Source organism: Moschus berezovskii, chromosome 8 (genome assembly GCF_049115385.1).
Source record: "Moschus berezovskii isolate FMDL1 chromosome 8, NW_MosBer_1.0, whole genome shotgun sequence".
NCBI lineage: Eukaryota > Metazoa > Chordata > Mammalia > Artiodactyla > Moschidae > Moschus > Moschus berezovskii.
In genome coordinates, this window is record NC_142467.1 from 99,093,564 (window position 1) to 99,114,197 (window position 20,634).

At 41.4% G+C, this 20,634-nt stretch overlaps 2 pseudogenes; both read right to left on the reverse strand.

Annotated features, from left to right (window-relative positions):
- Window positions 1-4,800: 4,800 nt before the first annotated feature.
- LOC129558838 (olfactory receptor 7E178-like) lies at window positions 4,801-5,689 on the reverse strand (annotated as a pseudogene).
- A 10,929-nt stretch (window positions 5,690-16,618) lies between these two features.
- LOC129559374 (glucosamine-6-phosphate deaminase 1 pseudogene) lies at window positions 16,619-17,496 on the reverse strand (annotated as a pseudogene).
- Between the last annotated feature and the right edge of the window lie 3,138 nt (window positions 17,497-20,634).

The following is a 20,634-nucleotide window of genomic DNA, read 5'->3' on the forward strand; positions in this document are numbered from 1 at the left end:
TGAAATGCTCCCTTGATATCTCTAATTTTCTTGAAAAGATCTCTTGTTTTTCCTATTCTGTTGTTTTCCTCTATATCTTTGCATTGATTGCTGAGGAAGGCTTTCTTATCTCTCCTTGCTATTCTTTGGAACTCTGCCTTCAGATGCTTATATCTTTCCTTTTCTCCTTTGCTTTTTGCTTTTCTTCTTTTCACAGCTATTTGTAAGACCTCCTCTGACAGCCATTTTTCTTTTTTGCATTTCTTTTCCATGGGGATGGTCTTGGTCCCTGTCTCCTGTACAATGTCACGAACCTCCATCCATAGTTCATCAGGCACTCTATCTATCAGATCTAGTCCTTAGTTTAGTTAATCAGAAATGCACATAGGAAACGCTACTGCAAGTGGCTGAGGTGGGACTGCATCCTTTCTGTGCTATCAGAAACACTTTCTTCTCAGGGACTTCCCTGGTGGTCCAGTGGTTAAGACTCTGTGCTTCCAATGCTGGGGGTGTGGGTTTGATCCCTGGTCAGGGAACTAAGACCATTGGAACTAAGATGTCACATGCCATGGGGCCAAAAAAGAAACAACAACAACAACAACACATCCTTCTCTGTCCCATACTGTGGAGAAGTTTAGAAGACTTAAATTTGTTTCAGAGAAGGCTTTGAAGAGAAGGGGCTTATTTGATTTTATGATAAGAGGGAAGAGGTAAGAGAAAAATAATATTTAATGGGTTTCACTCTGTGTCATTCACTGTCTTAATACTCAAGATATTTCTATATATTAATCATTTTGATTGTCACAATAAGTTCTGAGGCCGATACTTATCCACTTGACACACATAGTGAAACAGCACACATGAGCTCAAATAATTGGGCAGTGTTATACATGTAGTGGAACTATGTCTGAATTCAGAATGCATGATTATTATAACTATATCTATGCCCCAACTAGTAATGCTGAAGAAGCCGAAGTTGAACGGTTCTATGAAGACCTACAAGACCTTTTAGAACTAACACCCCCAAAAGATGTCCTTTTCATTATAGGGGACTGGAATGAAAAATTAGGAAGTCAAGAAACACCTGGAGTAACAGGCAAATTTGGCCTTGGAGCACGAAATGAAGCAAGGCAAAGGCTAATAGAGTTTTGCCAAGAGAATGCACTCGTCATAGCAAACACCCTTTTCCAACAACACAAGAGAAGATTCTACACATGGACATCACCAGATGGTCAACACCAAAATCAGGTTGATTATATTCTTTGCAGCCAAAGATGGAGAAGCTCTATACAGTTAGCAAAAACAAGACTGGGAGGTGACTGTGGCTCAGATCATGAACTCCTTATTGCCAAATTCAGACTTAAATTGAAGAAAGTAGAGAAAACCACTAGACCATTCAGATATGACCTAAATAAAATTCCTTATGATTATACAGTGGAAGTAAGAAATAGATTTAAGGGTCTAGAACTGATTTGTACAAGAGACAGGGACCAAGACCATCCCCATGGAAGAGAGATGCAAAAAAGCAAAATGGCTGTCTGAGGAGGCCTTACAAATAGCTTTGAAAAGAAGAGAAGCGAAAAGCAAAGGAGAAAAGGAAAGATATAAGCATCTGAAGGCAGAGTTCCAAAGAATAGCAAGGAGAGATAAGAAAACCTTCCTCAGCGATCAATGCAAAGAGATAGAGGAAAACAACAGAATAGGAAAAACAAGAGATCTTTTCAAGAAAATTAGAGATATCAAGGGAACATTTCATGCAAAGATGGGCTAGATCAAGGACAGAAATGGTATGGACCTGACAGAAGCAGAAAATATTAAGAAGAGGTGGCAAGAAGACACAGAAGAACTGTACCAAAAAGATCTTCATGACCAAGATAATCACGATGGCATGAACACTCACCTGGAGCCAGACATCTTGGAACAAAGCTAGTGGAGGTGATGGAATTCCAATTGAGCTGTTTCAAATCCTGAAAGATGATGCTGTGAAAGTGCTGCACTCAATATGCCAGCAAATTTGGGAAACTCAGCAGTGGTCACAGGACTGGAAAAGGTCAGTCTTCATTCCAATCCCAAAGAAAGGCAATGCCAAAGAATGCTCAAACTACCGCACAATTGCACTCATCTCACACGCTAGTAAAGTCATGCTCAAAATTTCTCTCAGCCAGGCTTCAGCAGTATGTGAACCGTGAACTCCCAGATGTTCAAGCAGGTTTTACAAAAGGCAGAGGCACCAGAGATCAAATTGCCAACATCCGCTGGATCATGGAGAAAGCAAGAGAGTTCCAGAAGAGCATCTATTTCTGCTTCATTGACTATGCCAAAGCCTTTGACTGTGTGGATCACAATAAAGTGTGGAAAATTCTGAAAGAGATGGGAATCCCAGACCACCTGACCTGCCTCTTGAGAAACCTGTATGCAGGTCAGGAAGCAACAGTTAGAACTGGACATGGAACAACAGACTGGTTCCAAATAGGAAAAGGAGTGCGTCAAGGTTGTATATTGTCACCCTGCTTATTTAATTTCTATGCAGAGTACATCATGAGGAACGCTGGGCTGGAAGAAGCACAAGCTGAAATCAAGATTGCCGGGAGAAATATCAATAACCTCCGATATGTAGATGACACCACCCTTATGGCAGAAAGTGAAGAGGAACTTGAAGAAAGTGAAAGAGGAGAGTGAAAAAGTTGGCTTAAAGCTCAACATTCAGAAAACTAAGATAATGTCATCTGGTCCCATTACTTCATGGGAAATAGACGGAGAAACAGTGGAAACCGTGTCAGACTATTTTTTGGGACTCCAAAATCACTGCAGATGGTGATTGCAGCCATGAAATTAAAAGATGCTTACTCCTTGGAAGGAAAGTTATGACCAACCTAGATAGCATATTAAAAAGCAGAGACATTACTTTGCCAACAAAGGTCCGTCTAGTCAAGGCTGTGGTTTTTCCAGTGGTCATGTATGAACGTGAGAGTTGGACTGTGAAGAAAGCTGATCGCCGAAGAATTGATGCTTTTGAGCTGTGGTGTTCGAGAAAACTCTTGAGTGTCCCTTGGACTGCAAAGAGATCCAACCAGTCTATCCTAAAGGAGATCAATCCTGGGTGTTCATTTGAAGGACTGATGCTGAAGCTGAAACTCCAATACTTTGGCCACCTGATGCAAAGAGTTGTTTCATTTGAAAAGACCCTGATGCTGGGAAAGATTGAGGGCAGGAGGAGAAGGGGACGATAGAGGATGAGATGGCTGGATGGCATTACTGACTCAATAGACAGGGGTTTGGGTGGACTCCAGGAGTTGGTAATGGACAGGGCGGTGTGGCGTGCTGTGGTTCATGGGGTTGCAAAGAGTAGGACATGATTTAGAGACTGAACTGAACTGAACTGAACAATGCTTAATTAATATTCTTATAGGTTTCCTGATATATATGTGCAAATGTTCTTCCATAATAGCTAGTGAGGGACTTCCCAGGTAGTCCAGTGGTTAACACATCACCTTCCAATGCAGGGGATGAGAGTTTGATCCCTGGTTGGGGAACCAAGATCCCATATACCTCACAGCCAAAATAAACCAAAACCTAAAACAGAAGTAATATTGTAACACATTCAATATTTCTGTGGATGGTTGAAAAGCTATCTTTTGCTTGCCTAGAAGATGCCGAGTGAAGGTCACCCCAAAAATGCTGTCTCAGCCCCAGTTGACCCTAGCAGTTACCTGACCAACCACACAACCTGCTTTTCCTAACTGGTTCTTCAGAATTCTCTGATCTCTGGAGGCAGTATAGTGCAATGATAAAGGCCATGGGTTCTGGATTCAGACATAGTTCCACTACATACTAAATAAACAACACTTGCCAGTTATTTGAGTTCAGATCCCCTGGAGAAGGAAATGGCAACCCACTCCAGTACTCTTACCTAGAAAATTACATGGATGGAGGAGCCTGGTGGGGTACAGTCCATGAGGTCGCAAAGAGTCAGACATGACTGAACGACTTCATTTCACTTCACTTCATGCTGTTTCACTGTGTGTGTTATGTGGATAATAAATATCTCTTGTCTTTAGACAATAGCCATTTTGACAAGTGTGAAGTGATACCTCATTGTGTGTGTGTTTTTTTTTAAAGATTTATTTATTTTTGGCTGTCAATGCAGGGGGCATGAGTTCAATCCCTAGTGAAGGAATTAAGACATCATATTTTACACCGTGTGGCCAAAAATAAATAAATAAAAATAAGGAAAATTAAAAAAAATCCTCAGCTCAGGACACATGCAAATCTAATTAAATCAGAACATTTGGCAATGAGACTCAGTTGTCAGTATATTTTAAAATTTATTTTATTGTAGTATAGTTTATTTACAATGTTGGGAAATAGTATTTTTAAGCCTTCCAGGTGATGTTGATAAAAGCCAAGGCTGAGAAGCAGTGACATGCGTCCTCATACATAGACTGCATGCACAAAATTAAAACATAGTAATCAGCTGGAAAATAAACAACAGCTTTGAGGAAAATATATAATATTTAAATTTGTACAAAGGAAGTTTTTTCATCTTTCTAGAATGTGGATCACCATGATAAACTAGAAGCTCCTCTATAGATATAATAAGATTCAGTCACACAGTAGTTCTAATATCTACAGAATCCCAGGATACTCTCCCAGCCCCGTTAAAAACATATCAAAAGAAGTAATATTCAGGTGTAAAACAAGGAGAGGCAAGAAGGCCATAAGAACTACAAAAATGATGTTATGAGAGAGGTAGAATTTTCAGATGTTAATGATGCTACATTTTCCAACTTATACTCCAAATGGATGACACAGGTAATGAGATTAGAATATTTTGCTGGAAAACCTCCACATGGTCCTTTTGATGTGTCTGTTCCTCAGACCGTAGGTGAAGATTTTCAGCATAGGGGTGACCACAGTGTACATCACTGAGGCCACTGCACCCTTCCTGGGAGATTGTGAGATGGTTGAGCTGAGGTACACACCAAGGCCAGTTCCGTAAAATAAGCAAACAACTGCCAGTTGAGAACCACATTTGGAGAAGGCTTTATACCTCCTACCTGATGGGACTCTCAGAATGGAGGAAATAATTTTGTAGTAAGAGAAAAAGATCCCTGAGAAAGGTAGAAAAGCAAAAATGGCACCATCGAAATACGTGACTATGTTATTGGTGAAAGTGTAAGAACAGGCAAGCTTGAGGAGCTAAGAAGGCTCACAGAAGAAATTAGAAAAGTCAGCATTCTTAAAGTAGGTAAGTTGTAGCACAATCAGATTGTGCACTTGGGAGTCCAAAAGGCTGAGAAAAAAAGACACCAAAACTAAGGAGCAGCAGAGGCGAGGGTTCGTGATGACCGTGTAGTTTGTAGTGGGTGACAGATGGCCACAAACCAGTCATAAGCCATCACAGACAGAAGCAGACAATCCATACATCCAAAAAGGATAAAAATAGATATCTGTGCATCTTGGGGACTGTGGTGGAGACAAAACTGATGTCAACCAAGGACACGTTGGAGAGGAAGAAGTACATGGGGGTGTGAAGGTAGGGATCAGAGGTGACAACCAAGATGATGAGCAGGTTCCTCAGCATGGTGACCAGGTACATGGACAGGAACAGGACCCAGAGCAAAGGCTGCAGTTCTGGACCATCTGAGAGTCCCAGGAGGAAGAATTCTGAGATACTGTCTAGATTTCCAGTTCTGTGTATCTTGGGCACCTTGGGAAAAGGAAAAAAAGTGCTGGAAAAATAGGGAATATGTAAATGATCATGCAGTCCTGCATCCATATTTTGGATTCAAACAATATCCGCAAATCAATCAATGTAATACACCACACTAACAAACTGAAAAATAAAAACCATATGATTATCTCAATAGATGCAGAGAAAGCCTTCGACAAAATTCAACATCCATTTATGATGAAAACCTTCCAGAAGGTGGGAATAGAAGGAACATACCTCAAATAATAAAAGCTATATATGACAAACCCACAGCAAACATTATCCTCAATGGTGAAAAATTGAAAGCATTTCCCCTAACGTCAGGAACAAGACAAGGGTGCCCACTCTCACCACTACTATTCAACGTAGTTCTGGAAGTTTTGGCCACAGCAATCAGAGCAGAAAAAGACATAAAAGGAATACAAATTTGAAAAGAAGAAGTAAAACTCACTGTTCACCAATGACATGATCCTCTACACAGAAAACCCTAAAGACTCCACCAGAAAATTACTAGAGCTAATCAATGAATACAGTAAAGTTGCAGGATATAAAATCAACACACAGAATCCCTTGCATTCCTATACACTAATAATGAGAAAATAGAAAGAGAAATTAAGGAAACTATTCCATTCACTGTTGCAACGAAAAGAATAAAATACTTAGGGATATATCTACCTAAAGAAACAAAAGACTTATATATAGAAAACTATAGAATACTGGTGAAAGAAATCAAAGCGGACACTAATAGATGGATAAATATACTGTGTTCGTGGATTTGAAGAATAAATATTGTGAAAATGAGTATACTATCCAAACTAATTTATGAGTTCAATGCAATCCCTGTCAAGCTACCAATGGTATTTTTCACAGAACTAGAACAAATAATCTCACAATTTGTATGGGAATACAAAAAACCTCGAATAGCCAAAGCAATCTTGAGGAAGAAGAATGGAACGGGGGGAATCAACCTGCCGGACTTCAGGTTCTACTACAAAGCCACAGTCATGAAGACAGTATGGTACTGGCATCAAGACAGAAATATAGATCAATGGAACAAAATAGAAAGCCCAGAGATAAATCCACGCACCTATGGACACCTTATCTTTGACAAGGGAGGCAAGAATATACAATGGAGAAAAGACAGTCTCTTTAACAAGTGGTGCTGGGAAAACTGATCAGCCACTTGTAAAAGAATGAAACTAAAACACTCCCTAACACCATACACAAAAAGAAACTCAAAATGGATTAAAGATCTAAATGTAAGACCAGAAACTATACAACTCCTAGAGGAGAACATAGGCAAAACACTCTCCGACATAAATCACAGCAGGATTCTCCATGACCCACCTCCAAGAATATTGGAAATACAAGCAAAAATAAACAAATGGGACCTAATTAAAATTAAAAGCTTGTGCACAGCAAAGGAAACTATAAGCAAGGTGAAAAGACAGCCTTCAGAATGGGAGAAAATAATAGCAAATGAAACAACTGACAAAGAATTAATCTCCAAAATATACAAGCAGCTCCTGCAGCTCAATTCCAGAAAAATAAATGACCCAATCAAAAAAATGGGCCAAAGAACTAAACAGACATTTCTCCAAAGAAGACATACAGATGGCTAACAAACACACGAAAAAATGCTCAACATCCCTCATAATCAGAGAAATGCAAATCAAAACCACAATGAGATACCATTTCACACCAGTCAGAATGGCTACTATCCAAAAGTCTACAAGCAATAAGTGCTGGAGAGGGTGTGGAGAAAAGGGAACCCTTTTACACTGTTGGTGGGAATGGAAACTAGTACAGCCACTATGGAGAACAGTGTGGAGATTCCTTTAAAAACTGGAAAGACAACTGCCATATGATCCAGCAATCGCACTCTTGGGCTTGAACATCAAGGAAACCAGAATTGAAAGAGACACATGTACTCCAATGTTCATTGCAGCACTATTTATAATAGCCAGGACATGGAAGCAACCTAGATGTCCATCAGCAGACGGATGGATAAGAAAGTTTTGGTACATTTACACAATGGAGTATTACTCAGCCATTAAAAAGAATGCATTTGAATCAGTCCTAATGAGGTGGATGAAACTGGAGCCTATTATACAGAGTGAAGTATGCCAGAAAGAAAAACACCAATACAGTATACTAACGCATATATATGGAATTTAGAAAGATGGTAATGATAACCCTGTATACAAGACAACAAAAGAGACGCAGGTGTATAGAACAGTCTTTTGGACTCTGTGGGAGAGTGTGAGGGTGGGATGATTTGGGAAAATGGCACGAAACACGTATATTATCATATGTGAAACGAATCACCAGTCCAGGTTCGACGCATGATATAGGATGCTCGGGGCTGGTGTATGGGGATGACCCGGATCAGGATAAGAGGGGGAGGGAGGTGAGAGGGTGGGTTCAAGGAGGGGAACACATGTACACCCGGGGTGGATTCAATTCAATGTATTGCAAAACCAATATAATATTTTAAAGTAATTAGCCTCAAATTAAAAAAAATAATAAAAAAATAAAAGTACACATATGAGTACCTTCAGCAATTGGAACAGGAAAGAGCAACCCACTCCAGTATTCTTGCCTGGAGAATTCCATTGATGAGGGATCCTGGCGAGCTATAGTCTATGGGGCCACAAAGAGTTGGACACGACTGATTGACAGCACCTTCAGCAATATTTCTCAGTATGAAAAATTCTGTCTTAGAATCGTTTCCTCATTGGCTTCTATGTTATTCATTTTTGTCTATACACTCTTAGAGTATAAAAGGAAAGAAGAACATTAGGGATAATACATCCATGATCTCAGTTAAATACAGCCTACTTTTTTAAGAAATAATGAGAGATTCCCTTCTCCTTCTAAGAAAATATATAATAATTAAAATATAAAGAAATTATGTCATTTATATAAATCTTACTGTATTCAAGTATAATTCTAGATATTTCCTTCATTTGGAATATTTACAAATATCTATGAAATGCAGGACTATGTCATGTGGATTCTAAATTAAAAATGAATGTTCATAATCAGAACACATTTTGTTTGCTATTCAGAGTTTTATCATCTTTGATTTACTGTCTTCCATCCTTCATGAAATGGGGATTATTCAAATATCAAAGTTGTCTTTTAGAAGTCATTTAGTATATACTTCATATCTTTGGTGGACTTCAACTGTCAATCAATCTTGTTTAATTAATTGCACATGGCACTGGAGTGGTGTGCTGGAGTGGTGAGCAACCGAGAGGAGATACCCCACGTCCAAGGTCAGAGAAACTCCAGTAAGGTGATAGGCGCTGGAGTGGCTGTAAGGAGACACCCCACATCCAAGGGCAAAGGAGAAGTCCCAGCAAGATGATAGGAGGGGCAAATTCACATTTGGAATCAAACCCCATTCCTGCCAGAGATGCTAAGAGGGCTCAAACAAACCTTGTGTGAACCAGGACCCAGAGACCCCACAGAGACTGAGACAGAACTGTGTTTGAGTGTCTCCTGTGGAGGTGTGGATCAGCAGTGGACTGCCACAGGGATGGGGCTCTGGAAGCAGCAGACTTGGATATGGCATAAACCCTCTTCGAGGAGGTCACCATTAACCCCACCATAGAGCTGCCAGAAATTACACAGGACTCTGGGAAATAGACTCTCGTAGGGCACAACAGAACTTTGTGCACCAGGACCCAGGAGAAAGGAGCAGTGATCCCACAAGAGACTGACTCAGACTTGCCTGTGAGTGTCCAGGAGTCTACAGCAGAGGTGTGGGTCGGTCGTGGTCTGCTGAAGGGTTGGGGGCACTGAATGTGGCAGTACATGCATGGGATCTTTTGAAGGAGGTCACCATTATCTTCATTACCTCCACCATAGTTTGGCCCCAGGAGAGAACACAGCTCTACCCATCAACAGAAAACTGGATTAAAGATTTACTGAACATGGCCCCATCCATCAGAACAGACCCAATTTTGCTTCCAGTCAGTCTCTCCCATCAGGAAGCTTCCATAAGCCTCTTATCCTTCTCCATCAGAAGGCAGACTTACTGAAAACCACAATCACAGAAAACTAACCAATCTAATCACATGGACCACAGCCTTGTCTGACTCAATGAAACTATGAGCCATGCCATGTAGGGCCACCCAAGACGTACAGGACATGGTGGAGAGTTCTGACAAAATGTGGTCCACTGGAGAAGGGAATGGCAAACCACTTCCTGCCTTGAGAACCCCATGAAAAGTATGAAAAGGCAAAAAGATAGGACACTGAACTCCCCAAGTTGGTAGGTGCCCGATATGCTACTGTAGATCAGTATAGAAATAACTCCAGAAAGAATGGAGATATGGAGCCAAAGCAAAAACAACATCCAGTTGTGGATGTGACTGGTGATGAAAGCAAGGTCTGATGCTGTAAGAGCAATATTGCATAGGAACCTGGAATGATAGGTGCATGAATCAAGGCAAATTGGAAATGGTCAAACAGGAGACGGCAAGAGTGAACGTCAACATTCTAGGAATCAATGAACTAAAATGGACTGGAATGGGTGAATTTAACTCAGATGACCATTATATCTACTACTGTGGGCAAGAATCCCTTAGAAGAAATGGAGTAGCCATCATAGTCAACAAAAGAGTCTGAAATGCAGTACTGAATGCAATCTCAAAAACGACAGAATGATCTCTGTTCGTTTCCAAAGCAAGCAGTTCAATATCACGGTAATCCAGGTCGACGCCCTGACCAGTATGCTAAAGAAGCTGAAGTTGAACGGTTCTATGAAGACCTCACTTCAGTTCAGTTCAGTTGTTCAGTCTTGTCTGACTCTTTGTGACCCCATGGACTGCAGCACCCCAGGCTTCCCTGTCCACCACCAACTCCCAGAGTTTACCCAAACTCATGTTCATTGAGTTGGTGATGCCATCCAACCATCTCATCCTCTGTGGTCCCCTTCTCTTCCTGCCTTCAATCTTTCCCAGCATCAGGGTCTTTTCAAATGAGTCAGCTCTTCACATCAGGTGGCCAAAGTATTGGAGTTTCAGCTTCAACATCAATCCTTCCAATGAACACTCAGGGCTGATCTCCTTTAGGATGGACTGGTTGGATCTCCTTGCAATCCAAGGGACTCTCAAGAGTCTTCTCCAACACCGCAGTTCAAAAGTCATCAATTCTTCAGTGCTCAGCCTTCTTTATAGTCCAACTCTCACATCCATACATGACTACTAGAAAAACCATAGCCTTGACTAGATGGATCTTTGTTGGCAAAGTAATGTCTCTGCTTTTTAATAGGCTGTCTAAGTTGGTCATAACTTTCCTTCCAAGGAGTAAGTGTCTTTTAATTCCATGGCTGCAGTCACCATCTGCACTGATTTTGGAGCCCCACAAAATAAAGTAAGTCACCGTTTCTCTATCTATTTGCCATGAAATGATGGGCCTGGGTGCCATGATCTTAGTTTTCTGAATGTTGAGCTTTAAGCCAACCTTTTCACTCTTCTCTTTCACTTTCATCAAGAAGCTCTTTAGTTCTATGCTTTCTGCCATAAGGGTGGCGTCATCTGCATATCTGAGGTTATTGATATTTCTCCTGGCAATCTTGATTCCAGCTTGTGCTTCATCCAGCCCAGCGTTTCTCATGATGTACTCTGAATAGAAGTTTAATAAGCAGGGTGACAATATATAGCCTTGACATACTACTTTTCCTATTTGGAACCAGTCTGTTGTTCCATGAAGACCTACAAGAACTTTTAGAACTAACACTCTAAAAAGATGTCCTTTTCATTATAGGGGACTGGGATGCAAACGTAGGAAATCAAGAAACAGCTGGAGTAACAGGCAAATTTGGCCTTGGATCACGGAATGAAGTAGGGCAAAGGCTAATAGAGTTCTGCCAAGAGAACGCAGTGGTCATAACAAACACCCTCTTCCAACAACACAAGAGATGACTCTACACATGGACATCACCAGATGGTCAACACTGAGATCAGAGTCATTATATTCTTTGCCTCCAAAGATGGAGAAGCTCTATACAGTTAGCAAAAGCAAGATTGGGAGCTGAATGTGGCTGAGACCATGAACTCCTTATTGCCAAATTTCAACTTAAATTGAAGAAAGTAGGGAAAACACTAGACCATTCACGTATGACCTAAATCAAATACCTTACAATTATACAGTGGAAATGAGAAGTAGATTTAAGGGAATAGATCTGATAGAGTGCCTGATGAACTATGGACAGAGGTTCGTGACATTGTACAAAAGACAGGAATCAAGACCATCCCCAAGAAAAAGAAATGCAAAAAAGTAAAATGGCTGTCTGAGGAGGCCTTACAAATAGTTGTGAAAAGAAGAAAAGCGAAAATCAAAGGAGAAAAGAAAGATACACCCGTTAGAATGCAGAGTTCCAAAGAATAGCAAGGAGAGATAAGAAAGCCTTCCTCAGCGATCAATGCAAAGAAATAGAGGAGAACAACAGAATAGGAAAGACAAGAGATCTCTTCAAGAAAATTAGAGATACCAAGGGAACATTTCATGCAAAGATGGGTACAATAAGGAACAGAAATTGTATGGACCTAACAGAAGCAGAAGATATTAACGAGAGGTGGCAAGAATACACAGAAAAACTATGCAAAAAAGATCATGACCCAGATAATCATGATGGTGTGATGACTCACCTAGAGCCAGACATCCTGGAATGTGAAGTCAAGTGAGTTTTAGGTAGCATCACTACGAACAAAGCTAGTGGAGGTGATGGAATTTCAGTTGAGCTATTTCACATCCTAAAAGATGATGCTGTGAAAGTGCTGCACTCAACATGCCAGCAAATTTGGAAAACTCAGCAATGGCCACAAGACTGGAAAAAGTCATTTTTCATTCCAATCCCTAAGAAAGGTAATGCCAGAGAATGCTCAAACTACTGCACATTACACTCATCTCACACGCTAGTAAAGTCATGCTCAAAATTCTCCAAACCAGGCTTCAACAATAAGTGAACCATGAACTTCCAGATGTTCAAGCTGGTTTTAGAAAAGGGAGAGGATCCAGAGATCAAATTGCCAACATCTTCTGGATCATGGAGAAAGCAAGATAGTTCCAGAAAAACGTCTATTTCTGCTTTATTGACTATGTCAAAGCCTTTGACTCTGTGCATCACAATAAACTGTGAAAAATTCTGAAAGAGAAGGGAATACCAGACCACCTGACCTGCCTCTTGAGAAACCTGTATGCAGGTCAGGAAGCAACAGTTAGAACTGGACATGGAACAACAGACTGGTTCCAAATAGGAAAAGGAGTATGTCAAGGCTGTATATTGTCACCCTGCTTATTTAACTTATATGCAGAGTACATTATGCAAAATGCCAAGCTGGATGAATCACAAGCTGGAATCAAGATTGCCAGGAGAAATATCAGTAACCTCAGATATGCAGATGACACCACTCTTATGGCAGAAAGTGAAGAACTAAAGAGCCTCTTGATGAAAGTGAAAGAAGAGTGAAAAAGTGGGCTTAAAGCTCAACATTCAGAAACTAAGTTCATGGCATCCGGTACCAACACTTCTTGTCAAAAAATTGCGGAAACAGTGGCAGACTTTATTTTGGGGGGCTCCAAAATCACTGCAGATGGTGACTGCAGCCGGGGAATTAAAAGATGCTTTCTCCTTAGAAGGAAAGTTATGACCAACATGGACAGCCTATTAAAAAGCAAAGACATTACTTTGTCAACAAAATTCCATCTAGTCAAGGCTATGGTTTTTCTAGTAGTCATGTATGGATATGAGAGCTGGACTATAAAAAAGGCTGAGCACCGAAGAATTGATGCTTTTGAACTGTGGTGTTGGAGAAGACTCTTGAGAGTCCCTTGGATTGCAAGGAGATCCAACCAGTCCATCCTAAAGGAGATCAGTCCTGAATATTCATTGGAAGGACTGATGCTGAAGCTGAAACTCCAATACTTTGGCCACCTGATGGGAAAAGCTGACTCATTGGAAAAGACCCTGATGCTGGGAAAGATCAAAGGTGGGAGAAGGGGACGACAGAGGATTAGATTGTTGGAAAGCATCACCGACTCAGTGGACATGTGTTTGGGTAGGTTCTGGGAGTTTGTGATGGACAGGGAGGCCTGGGGTGCTGCAGTTCATGGGGTTGCAAAGAGTCAGACACGATTGAGTGGCTGAAGTGAACTGAACTGAATTGCACATGATATAATACTTTGGTGAGTACAAAATCATGTTCATGTGCACAGAATTGACAATGATTAAAAGATTAGTGAAATTTAAGAAATTTTTTATTCTATACAAGGTTATTTGCTTCAATACTATCTCAGTTAAATGTCTGATGTTTGAGACCACTTTACATTTTTTGGACTCTGTTCTGTACTGGCAGAAAAATACTACTTCATTGTGTCTTTTCAGTTTATTGAAGTGATTGACAAAACTACATATATTTGGGTTGTGCCTCATGAAAGTATTTAAAAGATGTACAAAATGATTTAATATTCATACACATGGAGAATGATTACCACAGTCAAGGTAAATAATGTATCTGGTAGCTCACATATTTTCTATTTGTGTGTGTGTGTGTGTGTGTGTGTGTAGTAATACTTAAGCAAATCTTTCTGAGCAGATTTCATGAACACAACCAAAATTATTAACTATAGTAACCAGGCTATTTATTACATCCCCAATATTTATTCATTTTATAAGGGAAAGTTTGTATCATTTTACTAACATTTCCCCACTTTCCTCACCACCAGTGGCCACCTCATGCGAAGAGTTGACTCACTGGTAAAGGCTCTGATGCTGGGAGGGATTGGGGGCAGGAGGAGAACATGACGACAGAGAATGAGATGGCTGGATGGCATCACCGACTCTGTGGACATGAGTTTGAGTGAACTCCGGGAGTTGGTGATGGACAGGGAGGCCTTGCGTGCTGTGATTTATGGGGTCGCTCAGTCGTGACTGAATTGAACTGAGCTGAACTGAAGTCCTCACAACTACAGTTCTAATCTGTGGTCCTAAGAGTTTAATTTTCTTAGCTTCTACACATAAGTGAGATTATAGTGGATTTGACTGTCTGTGTCTGGCATATGTATTTTTTTCTTTTTATTTGAAAAAACTTGATTTAGTTGAAAATAGCACATTGTAAACAAGTCCATTGATCCATTAGCTTAAAACAGAATGACAACACATCACGTATAAAAGCTAAAGATGAAGCACAGGTACCAAACACAGTACTTAAAGAGAGGCCTGTGCCAAGCTCTGAAAGATCTTTCCCAAAAAAGGGGTGGCAGCAGCATCCAACTGACACAAAAACAGGGAGGAGGAGGCAGCATCCAAACCGTCAAGGCAGGAAAGAAGAGCAGTAGACTCATCTTATGAACAAGGAGTGAAGGAGAAAGGGGCAAAGCATTGTGTTTCCTGATGTTCTGGGAACATGAGGCCATGCCACATGAGCCCACGAGGATTAGAAAGATAGGGTATTTTACGTAGGGAAAGGATATTAGTTCAGTTCAGTTCAGTTCAGTCACTGAGTTGTGTCCGACTCTGCGACCCCATGAATCGCAGCATGCCAGGCCTCCCTGTCCATCACCAACTCCTGGAGTTCACCCAAACTCATGTCCATCGAGCCGGTGATGCCATCTAGCCATCTCATTCTCTGTCATCCCCTTCTCCTCCTGCCTCTAATCCCTCCCAGCATCAGGGTCTTTTCCAATGAGTCAACTCGTCGCATAAGGTGGCCAAAGTATTGGAGTTTCAGCTTCAGCATCAGTCCTTCCAACAAACAACCAGGACTGATCTCCTTTAGGATGCCCTGGTTGGATCTCCTTGCAGTCCAAGGGACTCTCAAGAGTCTTCTCCAACACCACAGTTCAAAAGCATCAATTCTTCGGCGCTCAGTTTTCTTCACAGTCCAACTCGCACATCCATACATGACTACTGGAAAAACCATAAAAGGATATTAGGCAACTTCAGAAGAAGTTGGTATGTTTTTGGCACTTAGCTCTTAGTGGTGTAGAACATGTCACTTGTGTGTTTCTAAACTCAACTGAGCTGCTTGCCCTCGCCCCATAACCTTGACTGAATACCGCTTTGAACTTGACAGTGTCTGTTGCCTCTGTGGACCTCCTCCATGTGTATGTGAGGTTCCACAGTGAGACTTTGGAACAAAACACAGGACTCCGGTGGGAAAAATGTTTCTGCCTTCCTCCCAGTGCTGGAAGGTCCCTGTGGGAAAGGAGTTTAACGTGGCTGGGTCTCTTGTGGCTCTGAGTTTATCAGAAAAGCCTTCTGTCTAGCTCCACCCACCCAAATCCTCCCTCAGTCCTGTGAGTTCACGGAACGGCCAACTGAAAGAGCGGAAAAAAAAAAAGGGAATAGAAAGTAAGGGATAGTTTCCTTCCCATGGCCTTTGTTATTGACTAAAGGGACTGCTTCCTCATACTGATTTTAGACACAGAGTGTTTATTCCTTAATCTAAAACACTGATTCTCAAATGAGGGGTAGGTCTGTTCAAGACGACTCTCAAGACTCTCCAAGAGTTTCTATCCAATATTTATCCATAAGCCCTTAACTCCCTCTGCAATTGAGAATCAGCGCACCTGATAGAACTTACTGATGGGAGTACAGTATACATGTGAACAGTGTCAGAGACAGAACAAAAAGCTAAAAACCCCTAGTCAGTGGGGCAGACATCAAAATTATGGAGTGATTTTTTCTTTTCTGATTAAGTTACAAACAAGTAGCTAGACTCCATGACCAGACTCCACATTGCATGCCAAGAACAGTCTGCCCACTTATCTGGAGTAACCACACTAGAATAAAGAAACACAATTCCATCGTCCTAAAAGGACAGTTTCCAGAAAGATCCGGGAAATCTTTCCTACGGAGGTGGGAAAGTACCTCTGTCCCAATGAGGTACTTGACACCAGGATTAGCATAGGCTAATCACTGTACGGTTTCTTAGAAGACTGGCTTTTCTCTATTTCTTTCTCTTTGTTACTGTACAAGGGGTCCACCAACTTATTATGAACAAGCATTAAACCTTTGAAATACTTGATGGTCTTCACTTTCAACTCCAGGGTAACATCCTCGTCATGCATAAACACCGTGCAGTGATGCTGCTGGAAGGCAGACATGGTCTGCATGTGGTTCAGTCCCTCCTCAATGGCCTTGTACAGAGCAAACGCCTTGTGAGCTCCTCTTATGAGGATCGTCACATCGCTTGCATCCATGACAGTGCCCATGCCCACTGTCAGGGCCATATTGGTCACCTTGGTGAGATCTCCGTCAAAGAGCCTAGCATTGGCCAGGATGGTGTCCATGGCCAGTGTCTTCACATGGGTCCTAGACATCAGACTGGAGCCTGGCTAGTTGAAGGCAATGTGTCCATCAGGGCTGATGCCTCCAACAAACAGCTCAATCTTGCATGTAGCCTTGATTTTCTCTTCAAAGGCATCACACTCAGTGTGCAGGTCAGCTGCATTCCCATCTAAGATGTGGGGATTTTCTGGGTGGACGTCAATGTGCTTGAAGAAGTTGTTCCATATGAAGGAGTGGTAGCTCTCTGGGTGGTCTCAAGGAAAGCCCACATACTCATCTATGTTGAAAGTCTTCACGTATTTGAAGGAACAGGTCTCCATTCTTATAGTATTCAATTTGTTTCTTGTAGCAGCCAAGTGGGGGTGCTCCCAGTAGGGAGCCCCAGGGTGAAGTGCTTCTCTGGCTGTGGGTTAAACTGGATGATATGGTTCCTGATGTATTTGGCAACCCACTCACTGGCCTGAGAATAGTGGTTCAGGATGATGAGCTTCATTGTGTTGCAGATGCCTCCCATGGTGGCTGCAGTGACTACTGGTGTATGTATTTTAATGAGCATAATATTCTCCAGATCCATTCATGTTGTCACAAATGGCAGGATTTCCTTCTTTGTATGGCTGAGTAATATTCCATTGTCTCTATATACACACCACATTTTTCTACCTGCTCATCTGTCAACAGACATGTTTCCACTTTTTTCCCACTATTTCAAATAGTATCACAATGACAAGGGAGTATAGCTATTTCTTTGAGGTTCTGACTTCGTTTCTTTGGCATCTACCCTGACGTGGGGTGCTGGATTCTAAGGTAGTTCTATTTAAATTTGTTGCAGTTTTTAATTTTTAAAGAAACTTCCATTCTGTTTTCTGTAATAGCTATACCAATATTTATTCCCACCAACCAGGTACAAAGGTTTTCTTACCTCCACATCGTCACCAACATTTCTTGTATTTTTTTTAAAAAATAGTAGCCATCTTAACAGATGTGAGGCAATATTTAATGTAGATTTTGACCAACTTTTCCTGTTACTAGCAATGTTAAGCACATTTTCATATACCTGGTAGTCTTGTTTTTCTGATCATAAACTCTTATTTACATAGATGAGCTTAGCATAAGGAGAAGTCCCACAGCCAGGTGAGGATGCAAACCTCTAAGTCTGCATGTGTGCATGCCTGCTAAGTTGTTTCAGTCGTGTCCAAATCTTTGTGACCCTATGGACTGTAGCCTGCCAGGCTCCACTGTCAAAAGATTCTCCAGGCAAGAAGACTGGAGTGGGTTGCGATACCCTCCTCTAGGTGATCTTCCTTATCTAGGGATTGAACCCAAGTCTCTCATGTCTTCTGCATTGGCAGGTGGTTCTTTACCACTGCGCCAACTGGGAAGCCACCTCTAAGAAGTGTTAACAGAATTTCATATCAATACTTCCTAATAAAGGAATTACAATTTTAAACTTTTATTTCCATTTGATTGATGATTTTCATGTGCTTATTTTAAAATACACAACTACCCTGGCTTTCCCTAGAAAGAATTTCAGTATTTCTATATGTAGGTTTTTTTTTTTTTTTTGGTCACTCAGCAGTGGCCACAGGACTCGAAAAGGTCAATTTTCATTCCAATCCAAAAGAAAGGCAATACAAAAGAATGTTCAAACGACCACACAATTGCACTGAACTAACACACTAGCAAAGTAATGCTCAAAATTCTCCAAGCCAGGCTTCAACAGGACATCAGTCATGAATGTCCAGATGTTCAAGCTGAATTTAGAAAAGGCAGAGGAACCAGAGACCAAGTTGTCAAAATCTACTGGATCCTAGAAAAAGCAAGAGAGTTCCAGAAAAGCATCTACTTCTGCTTATTGTCTATGCCAAAACCTTTGACTGTGTGGATCACAGCAAACTGTGGAAAATTCTTAGAGATGGGAATACCAGACCACCTTACCTGTCTCTTGAGAAATCTGTGTGCAAGTCAAGAAGCAAAAATTAGAATTGGAGGTGGAATAACAGACTGGTTCCAAATTGGGAAAGGAATATGTCACAGCTGTATATTGTCACCCTGCTTATTTAGCTTCTATCCAGAGTACATCATGTGAAATGCTGGGCTGGATGAAGCACCAGCTAGAATCAAGATTGCCAGGAGAAATATCAATAACCTCAGATATGCAGATGACACCACCCTTATGGCAGAAAGCGAAGAATTAAAGAGCCTCTTGATGAAAGTGAAAGAGGGGAGTGAAAAAGTAGGCTTAAAACTCAACATTTGAAAACTAAGGTCTTGGTATCTGGTTCCATCACTTCATGACAAATAGATGGTGAAACAGTAGAAACAGTGACAGACTTTATTTTTTGGGGCTCCAAAGTCACTGCAGATGGTGACTGCAACCATGAAATTAAAAGACGCTTGCTCCTTGGAAGAAAAGCTATGCTCAACCTAGACAACCTATTAAAAAGCAGAGACATTACTATGCCGACAAATGTCCGTACAGTCAAAGCTATGGTTTTTCCTGTATGGATGTGAGAATTGGACCATAAAGAAAGCTGAGCGCCAAAGAATTGATGTTTCTGAACTGTGGTGTTGGAGAAGACTCTTGAGAGTCCCTTGGACTGCAAGGACATCCAACCAATCCACCCTAAAAGGAAATCACTCCTGAATATTCATTGGAAGGACTGATGCTGAAACTGAAACTCCTATACTTTAGCCACCTGATGTGAAGAACTGACTCATTTGAAAAGACCCTGATGCTGGGAAAGATTGAAGGCAGGATGAGAAGGGGACAACAGAGGATGAAATGGTTGGATGGCATAACTGACTTGATAGACATAAGTCTGAGCCAGCTCCAGGAGTTGGTGATGGACAGGGAAGCCTGGTGTGTTGCTGTCCATGGAGTCGCAAAGAGTCAGATTTGACTGAGTGACCTAACTGAAGTGAACTGAATGCGAAGCTGGACTTGATCAACACTACCTTAGAATATTGTCCAACTTAGATAAAGCTCCATGAACATTCAGTTCAGTTGACTTCAGTTCAGTCACTGAGTCGTGTCCTACTCTTTGTGACCCCATGAATCGCAGGACACCAGGCCTCCCTGTCCATCACCAACTCTTGGTGTTTACCCAAACTCATGTCCATCGAGTCGGTGATGCCATCCAGCCATCTCATCCTCTGTTGTCCCCTTCTCCTCCTGCCCCCAATCTCCCCCAGCTTTGGGTCTTCCAATGAATCAACTCTTCGCATGAGGTGGCCAAAGTATTGGAGCTTCAGTTTTAGCATCAGTCCTTCCAATGAACACACAGGATTGATCTCCTTTATGATGGACTGGTTGGATCTCCTTCCAGTCCAAGGGACACTTAAGAGTCTTCTCCAGCACCACAATTCAAGAGAATCAATTCTTCGGCGATCAGCTTTCTTCACAGTCCAACTCTCACATCCATACATGACCACGGGAAAAGCCGTAGCCTTGATTAGACGGACCTTTGTTGGCAAAGTAATGTCTCTGCTTTTTAATATGCTATTTAGGTTGGTCATAAATTTCCTTTCAAGGAGTGAGCACCTTTTAATTTCATGGCTGCAGTCACCATCCGCAGTGATTTTGGAACCCAGAAAAATAAAGTCTGACACTGTTTCCGCTGTTTCCCTATCTATTTCC